Source organism: Myotis myotis, unplaced genomic scaffold (assembly GCF_014108235.1).
Source record: "Myotis myotis isolate mMyoMyo1 unplaced genomic scaffold, mMyoMyo1.p scaffold_m19_p_18, whole genome shotgun sequence".
Taxonomy (NCBI): domain Eukaryota; kingdom Metazoa; phylum Chordata; class Mammalia; order Chiroptera; family Vespertilionidae; genus Myotis; species Myotis myotis.
The window spans coordinates 4,986,560-4,995,870 of NW_023416322.1; the positions used below are offsets into that span (position 1 = coordinate 4,986,560).

The 9,311-nt window shown below is 50.8% G+C and overlaps 1 protein-coding gene across 2 annotated transcripts in view; it reads right to left on the minus strand.

Moving 5' to 3' along the window:
• PDZK1 (PDZ domain containing 1) overlaps nt 1-8,528 on the minus strand; it is a 34,097-nt gene extending 25,569 nt beyond the window's left edge. The window contains exons 1-3 of one of the 2 annotated variants that reach the window (XM_036342523.1): nt 8,404-8,528; nt 7,468-7,606; nt 3,792-3,874 (exon numbers count right to left, since the gene is read on the minus strand). The gene's annotated coding sequence lies outside the window, so the exon portion shown is untranslated. Of the gene's footprint in view, nt 1-3,791; nt 3,930-7,467; nt 7,607-8,403 lie in introns of those variants that run through there. The other variant, XM_036342524.1, reaches the window with a different exon arrangement.
• Nucleotides 8,529-9,311: the final 783 nt, after the last annotated feature.

A 9,311-nucleotide genomic window follows, 5' to 3' on the forward strand; every position in this document is an offset into this window, starting at 1 on the left:
CCCAGCCCTACATGCAGCTCTACTCTGCAGGCACCGAGCCCGCCTTCCCACGGGCCCCTGCTCTGCCCGAGACCTGTCCCCACTCAGCATAGGTCCTAAGCAAACAGTTTTCACACATGAATGAATTCAAGACCTACCCATCCTCAAGGCTAAGCTCAAATTCTAGATTATTTACAAATCCTTTCCTGACCAGCACAGCCTGAAGGTACCACTCCATCCTCTGAATGTCAATATCATTTATACAATCAATAGGTTATATTTAGTACCTACTGTGGGGCAGACACTGAGGCTCAACCCAGATTCGTTACTGTCCTGCCCTCACAGAGCCCAGAGCGCAGTGGGTGCTGAATACTGAAAAGTACATGTTTTATGCAGAGACAAACTCACTGATACAGAGAACAAAATGATGGTCACCAGATGGGAGGGGCCGGTTGGGGGATGAGTGAAAAAGGTGAAAGGGATTAAGTTCCAATTGCCAGTTATGAGAACAGTCACAGGGGATATAGCAAATAAAGCACAGCACAGGGAATATAGCTAATAATACCGTAAAAACTATGTACGAGGCCAGATGGGAACTAGATTTATCGGGGCGATCACTTCATCTGTAAGTTGTATAAATATCTAATCACTACGTTGTACACCTGAAACTAGTATAATGCTGCATGTCGACTGTAATTGAAAAAGAAAAAAAGGAAACCTGTGGTTGTTACACATGCGTATAGAGCTCCCCCGAGGCCCCAAGCACCAGCAGAGGCGCCCTTTGTGAGTTCTCATTTAATCCCATTTTATAAGGAAAAAGGCAAACAGACTCTGGAAGGTTAAGTTGGTTCCCCATGGCTATTTGGATACGCAACAGAACCTGGTTCAAACCCAACTGAGTCTGGGCTCCTCCCACCACCTCCCAGCCTCCCAGCCACGAGGAAGATGTTGTAGGAAGCTCGGGGGTTGGGCTGGAGGAGGCAGGCATCCCAGGCGGGAGAAGCGGCGCAGGTGCGTTCAGGAATGGTGAGTGGCCCGAGCACCCGGAGAACAGGTTTATGTGGCAAGAATGCAGGTCAGACTGCAAAGTGCCTCACACTCAGTCCTGCTGACTCCAGAGGACCTCAGTGTCCATGAGGCCTGGAGCCTGAGAAGCTGGTGGTCTCAGACCACGAGCAGCCCTCCCTCGCTGTCACTGAAAAGCTAGCAGGTCGCCCTAGCTGGTTTGGCTCAGTGGATAAAGCCTCGGCCTGCAGACTGAAGGGTCTGGGGTTCAATTCCAGTCCAGACCATATGCCTGGTTGCGGGCTCATCCCCAGTAGGGGACGTACAGGAGGCAGCTGATCAGTGATTCTCTCTCATCATTGATGTTTCTATCTCCCTCTCCTTTCCTCTCTGAATTAATAAAAATATATTTTTAAAAAAAGAAAGCTAGCAGGTGCCTCTTCCTGTTTATCAAAGCTCCTTGCCACTGCCAGGTTCCTTCCTTCCCCAGATCATGCCCCTCACAAAGCTGTGTGAAGATCATCAGAATACACTGCAGGTGTGCCAGGCCCAAAGTGCCTTCTCCCCTCCGATCCTCGTAGCCCTAGGAAGCAGGTTCCATTACGCCTGCTGGACTGTGAGGAAATGGAGACTTAGAGAGGGAGAATCCGTCTGCTCAGGAATGCAGGCGTCCAGTTCCAGCACCCACACCCCTAATCATGTAGCCATGACTCCCACCAGGCAGAGAGAAGAGAGATCTGAGCCGACCCTCGTGAAGGACCGGGGTGAGGGAAATACGTCTCGCTCTAACTTGCTACTCTCATCAAATTCCTGTGCAACGAATGTGAAAATCATTTAACCAAGATGTAAAATAGAGACGCCCATTCCCGCATGATCAGACTTGGGACCACGGATGACCTGAGAGAGTATCCGAATTCTTCAGCCTCCCCTCCTTTGGAGCAGCTTATGAAAACAGCCCGATTCTATCCTTGCAGTCCCTCCCGTTTATCCAGGTAGCTCAGCATCTCCTCTGCGGGGGTTCTAGGAGCAGGGATGACACAAAGGACAAGATCCCTGCTCTCCTGAAGCTGAACACCTGGCAAAGGTGGCATCTAAGAAGTAAACAAGATGGTTTCTGAGAATAAGGCTGCTTATGAGGGGTACGGTGACGGGGTGGAGGGGGAAACTGGGGAGCTAGCATTGTAATTCATACCCAAGTGACGAGAAGGAGCCAGTCTTCAAAGCCCCTATTCTACTTGGTCGGCTGGGAGAACAGAAGTGATCGTGAAGTCTCAGCTCCTTATCATAGATGGGTAAATAGAAGCTCGGTGAGATTAACAGACGGGACAAGGTCTCCGACTAGCTAGCCCCGAGGCGGTTCCTCCCGCTCATCCAGAGCCTTTGGATACATCATTAGAAATGTTGTGTGGAATCTAACGAACAAAATAAACTGATGAACAGAACAGATTCAGAGACATAGAAGCATGGAACGGACACGAATCTCAGAAGGCAGGCAGGGCTGGGGGTGGGAAGAGATTCACCATATATGCATAACCCATGGACACAGACAATAGTGTGATGAAGGCTTGGGGGGCAGGATGGAGGGGGCCAGTGGTGGTGGTGGGGGGGGGCATCTGTAATACTTTCAACAATAATCTTTTTTTAAAAAGAAACGTAAGCACATTTGTGTTTCTGCTCAAACACATATTTATAATTTTACTTTCAGTACAGCCTTCAGCAGAAGACGAGAGCCTATGGCTCAGAGCCTGAGGCCCAGCTGGCTCAGTGGCTTGTCCGCTAGCCTGTCACTAACAACTGCACCATCCCAGGCGTTTGGGATTCCGCGCCGCGTTCCTTCCCTGGATGAGAGGCAGCTGTCTATGGACACAAGACATCATTACTAGCAATTTCCTAGTTTATGCTGCCAAGAACGTGCAAGGGAGTCCGAGATAAGACCAATGTACTTAGTCATAACACACAAACTCAAAGTCCCTGAGCTATTCGCTTCAGGAGAGAGCATGTGACTGCAGGTGACCAGACACCCAGGACCTGAGACATCAGCCCCGTGACTGCTGGTAGAGGAATGAGAGCGTGCTGTGCAACTTTGCACGGCCTGGGACCAAGGAGCCGGCCAGCACCGATTCCCTCAGCGGGTGAGCCCTCAGAACAGACGGAAGTCACACTGAAGTCCCTTCACCCCTCTGCTTAGGAAAGAAGCTCCCAAACCTGTACGCACACGAGAATCATCTGGGTGAGGATTCATCAAACCGAGACTTTTCAGATCCACACAAAACACACAGGACCAGGAATTCCAAAGGGTAGAGCCTGGAGATCTACATTTAAAACCCGGCCAGCCTGCAAACCCACTGTCTCAGTGCGTAATGGAATGAAAAGGAGAGCGATGCCTTTCTTTATGATCCAGCTGCAGTAGGTTGTGCCCTTTAAGAAAATCTCTCACACCCAAGCCTTGCCCAGCGGGAAGGTACCGTGAGGACCTCCCCGGGCCTGGGCGGCCTGTCGTCTCCCTCCCCGTGGCCGCACATCAAACTCCCGCAGCCTGGGAGAGCTTTCCTACAGACCCGCCGGCCAGCTCCGTGGGGAAGCGGCCTCCGTGCAAGTGTTGGAGCATCTCAGGCAGAGAATCCAGGAAAACAGCCCACACACACACACACACACACACACACACCACCAGGCCTGGCTCCTGGCTCCTTCCCCACCAGCCTCTCTGCTGCTGTGGACGCCCAGCCGCCGCTTAGAAAAGGGAAAAGGAAAAGAAAGACGTGGCCTGGTGGCCAGGCCCTCGTCGGGGACGCAGAGTCCGTGCTTACCTGGATCTGGGAGGAAGCGCTCACTGCTGGGTCCACTGGGGAATCCACTCTGCTGGGGAGCTGTTGCCGTGGAACTCACTGGACTTTGAACAAAGATCGATTTAAAAGCTGATGTATTTAACAGGGACACATGGTCTGAGTTCAAGTGACCTCTGTCCTGCTTCCTGCCAGCTGGCTGGGCAAACCCAATGCACTGACCCACCAGCCTAACCTGCCGGATGCCACTGCTTGCCAGCCCCTCCCAGCCAAGGAGGGCAGGGAAGGGGGGAAGGACGGCCAGGGAGGAGGTGCCTCTGCCTTCCGTCCTCGTCCTCGGTCTCTCCCTGCAGCAGACGCCTGGTCACATCCAACTCACACCCAGCGCCCAGGAGCCTCCGCTGTCGCCCACCAGGTCAGGGCTGAGGGTCACTTGAGGTCTTGCTGGGGCGCAGGAACCTGTGCAGCCACCCCCAGCAGGAGGCCAGTGAGCCCAGTCCATGCAGCAAAGCCCCCCACGGCCCATCCTTTCTCTCCGGCAGCGGGAGTTCTCTCACTCACTTGCTCCCTGGGAGTTGAGCAGTAAATGGCTCCTATCTCCCAGGCTCCCTTCCTCTTGTTATACACTCTCTCTCTCACCTGAGAGCTGTCCCTCTCCCACCCCCTCTCTCACCTGAGCGCTGTCCCTCTCCCACCCCCTCTCTCACCTGAGAGCTGTCCCTCTCCCACCCCCTCTCTCACCTGAGAGCTGTCCCTCTCCCACCCCTCTCTCACCTGAGAGCTGTCCCTCTCCCACCCCCTCTCTCACCTGAGAGCTGTTCTATTCTCAACTGTCTCCCCTTCACACTCAGCCTCGCAGACACACCTGGCCAGGTAGGTGGACGGCATTTCTACGAGCTCCTCTCAGCCCCAGGCCCCAGACGGCCAGCAGCTGATCCCGATCAGCAGCACCCACACAGGCCAACCCCACTCCCAGCTCTCGCTGACCTGGATCCTCAGCCCACACTGGAAACCAGGGCAAGGATGGCTCCAGGCGGTGGGGCAAAGCGAGCCACAGGCTGCGGAGGGGTGGCCCTCCACCCACACCGGCAGGCCCTGGTCTTCGCTGGGCCTGGGCTGTCCCCAGCCAACGCACGGCCGAGCCCGGGGGTAAAGAAATGCTCGGAACCGACGGCCATGTGAGCAGCTGCCTCAGGTCGGGTCCTCCCCACCTTGACGCTGTGCCCGAGCCTCCGTGGAGCTCCCAAAGCAGAGGGGAGGACGGGCCTCCGTGGAGCTCCCAAAGCAGAGGGGAGGACGGGAAATCTGGACGTAAAGTCAGGACACCTGTGGTCAAATTCTGACGCTACCACTTCCAGGTACTTGATCTACAGTAATTCATCTGCACGGCCCCGACCAGGGACCAAGCCTGAAACCTGGGTATGTGCTCTGACCGGGGATCGAACCCACAATCTTTCAGTGGACGGAACGGCGCTCCAACCAGCTGAGCCACACCAGCCAGGACTAGAGGTTTCTTTTTTATACTGAGTCAAAACACCTCACACTTCCACCCACAGGTCCTGATGGCTCCCTCTGAGCTGCCCTAATTCACTCTTTATATACATCGCAGCCTTTAAATACTGGCAGACTGGGCATTCTCCATGAACCTCATTCCTTAGGGTGGTCTGCCTATGCCATGACTTCAAGACTTCTCGCCCTGGACCCCCACCAATTTGTCAATGTCCCTCTTAAAATCAAGGACCTAGCCCTGGCTGGTGTGGCTCAGTGGTTAGAGTGTTGGCCCATGCACCGAAGGGTCTCGGGTTTGATTCTGGGTCAAGGGCATGTGCAGGAGGCAACCAATCGATGCATCTCTCTCACATCAATGTTGCTCTCTCTCTCTTTCTCTCCCCCTCCCACTCTCTCTAAAAACCAATGGAAAAAATATCCTCGGGTGAGGATTAACAACAACGAAAATCAAGGACCTAAAGGGGAACCTTTAAAGTGAGGTCACTGTTCTATAGCCTGAGTGAGGAGGTGGCTATGCAATTGTCTACGGTTATTGAATTTCACCAAACTGTACCCCTAAGTCAGATGAATTATATTACATGTAAATAGTACCATAATTTTCAAATTAAGGAGCATAACTGAGTAATATTTATTCTTGAAACTTCTAAAACAAAAAAAGTTGTATGACACACACACACACACACACAAAAGACAGCCCTGCTCTGGCCGGTTTGGCTCAGTGGCTAGAGCGTTGGCCTGTGGACTAAAGGGTCCCAGGTTCAATTCTGCTCAAGGGCACATACCTCGGTTGCAGTCTCCCAGCCTGGGTTGGGGGCATGCGGGAGGCAACCAATCGATGTGTCTCTCACATTGGTGTGTCTCTCTGTCTCTCCCTCTCCCTCCCACTCTCTCTAAAAATCGATGGGAAAGTATCCTTGGGTCAGGATTAAAAAGAGAGAGAGATTTCTCAGACTCGCCCTCAGTATGGCAAACGGGAACATGGGCCCCTGCCCAAGCTTTAACTCCCTTCCCACCGGTGGGAATAGGAGGAAGGCCGTCAGTGAGCAGCCTGCGGGACGGCCTTGGCACATCTGAGGCTGGGAATTTGCAGCACAGATTTTTTTTTTCCAGAGTCCAGGTCACCCTAGTGGTTTCCTCACTCTCCCTGATCCATTTTCCCTTGTTCTGTTTTTCCCATAAACAGGTCCCCTTTTATCATACTGATAACTTACCTTTATTAAGTATTTTCTGTCTCTCCCCCACCAAAATATAAGTCCCCCGGGCACAGAACTCTGTTCTGTCGCTGTAGCCCACAGCGCCCAGGATACAAGCCCAGCTGATAGCCAGCTTTCAACACGTCCCTGAGTTACCGAGGGAGTGAACGACTCTTCGCCACAGGACTGGTTTCCTTTCCCTGCGAACGCCGCTGTTTGAGGCTCGAGGCTCTGCCCGGGTCTCTGTGCCTGGTCTCACCTCCTGTCCCTGAGTGGCCCTGTGAAGGAAACTTCTCCCAAGTTCAACTATCTATTTTTAAAAGTGGTTTTCTGTATTTCACCCAGTATTTCTACAAACTTTGTAGAGGAAGGGTTTTCAGAGGATCTAGTCTAGTCTGTCATGTTTGAGGAAATGGTTCTACCATTTCACAGCCACTTTGCCTCTCAAAGCTCCAGGTTTTCTTCTGTGAAATACAGGTAAGACTAACGACCTCACAGTGTTCCTTGAAGCCTTAAGTAAGAAGGTGTTTGTACATCCCCCAGAACCAGGAGAGTGCTCAGTACATAACCGCATTATTAATGTTTTTGCAAGAACAAGCCCTCTTAGTTTATGGGCACACATGGTACCGATAGGCTGGTGAAGTAACGGGCTGCAAGTACACATTGGGCGGCTTGGGCGTTCAGGACCCTTGGTGGCATTCTTGCCCACGCACAGCACAGAGTTTTGTGCAAATGGTCAGAAATAGAAAACTGGAAAGACCTCTCAATGCTTCCCAACATTTTCCCACAGAGAAGTTGGTAATAGTTGTAGAATTCACTAGGGTCAACAGCTGCCCGTCTGTCCAAGGCTGGAGTGATCTGCCTCGGGCCAGGATAGCTGCCCAGGCTCTGCCCAGACTACCAAAGGCTGAGGGGACCAATGCCCTAGCATACTTCTAGAAAACTGTCAAACATCCTTGAGAGAAACTAAAGAAAACTGAAATAAATGGAGGTTATACCATGTCCATGGCTTGAAGCTTCAGCACTGTAAAGATGTCAATTCTCTCCAAATTGACTTACAGATCAGTGTATTTACAGTCAGAATCCCCCAGGGTTTGTTTGGTTAGTTGGCTTTTGTTTGGCCTCGATGAGCTAGTTCTGAAAAATAAGAAGGAAGGAGTTGCTCTACTGGGTAACAAGACAGTAGAGTGGCAGTAATTACTACAGTATGGGATGGGCACAAAGCAGACAAGTAGACCGATGGAATATTCTAGAAAGCCTCAACACAGACCCGTTCATTCAAATAAAAGTTGATTTATGACAAAGAACAGGGGAAAGAGTGGTGGGTATTTTCTTTTTTTTTTCAATAATTTGCTTTGATATATTCCTCTTGGGCTGTTTTATTTCATCAATATGATATATATGAGATTCATCCATGTTGCTACGTGCAGTTGTTTATTTTCATTCTGGGATTCCATTTATAAAGGGACGGGGGAGGGGAAGTAGGTTAAATTACCAGTTATAAGGACCTAAAAGATAAATCATAAGTAATGATATGAAATAATAATAATGAGAAGACAAGTATTACTAATAAATAGTACAATAAATAATAGTACAGGAATAAACTGTGTTTCGTGTACTCACAACAGTAAACCTACTTGTGCCCACCCCTGTTTCTGTCCGAATGTCAGGCGGAACTTTGGGTGATGCCTGCCTAGGCGGGAACACACCTCCCTGCCTTCTGGGGTGCTGCAAGAGTAGCTCCTGATCCCAGTGGTGGTCACACAGCTGCTTGAGGTTAAATCTGAGCTGTGTGTTTTGATTCTATGCACTTCCCTGAACGTATATGATGCCAGACAATTAATGAGGTTAAGAACGAAGGCCCGTGAACAGTCATGACATGTGTATAGCACCCCGGGGTGAACAGCAGCTCTTCGAGGCTGGCCGTGACCTACCTGCTGGCTTCAGCTGCCCTCAGCCTTGCCCGGCGAATCCGCAGTCAGAAGGGATCGTGTCTTGGCAATGGCGAACCTCGGCACTCTTGGCAGGAATCTTTTCTCTACCTCAATATTTTTCAATGTGATGACATTTGCCATCTTAACTATTTCTGAGTGTACAGTGCAGAGGCATTAAGTACATTCCCATGCACCCAGCACCACATCCATCCCCAGGACTATCTCATCTCCCCGACCTGAAACTCCACACGCATTGAGCAGCCCCTGCTCATGGTCCCCCCCTCCAGGCCCTGGCAACCGCCACTCTCCTCTCTGCCGATGGATTTGACTCCTCACCTCAGACAAGTGGAATCGTGCCGTAGTTGTCCTTCGGTGGCGGGCTTATTTCACTTAGCAAATGTCTCCACGGCTCATCCGTGTTGTAGCACGGGTCAGATTGCCTCCCTTTTTAAGGCAGAATCATATTCCATTGTATGTATACAACACATTTTATTTACCCATTCACCTGGCAAGAAAGGGATTACTCCCGCCTTTTGGCTACTGTGAACAATGCTGCTATGAACACGCGTGGACAACGATCTGCTTGAGTCTCTGCTATCAATTGTTTGGGGTATATATGTCCAGAAGTGGAATTGCTGGATCATATGGTGATTTTATATTTAATTTCTTGAGGAACCGCCATACTGGTTTTCACAGTAGCTGCACCATTTGACATTCCTATCAGCAATGCACAGGGTTCCAATTTCTCCACATCCTACCAACACTTACTATTTTCTGTGTGCGTTTTTAATAATAGTCATCCTAATGGGGATACGGTGACATCTGATGGCTTTACTTTGCATCTTCCTAAACATGAATAAGGTTGAGCACCCTTTCATGTGCTCACTGACCTTTTGTATGTCTTCTTT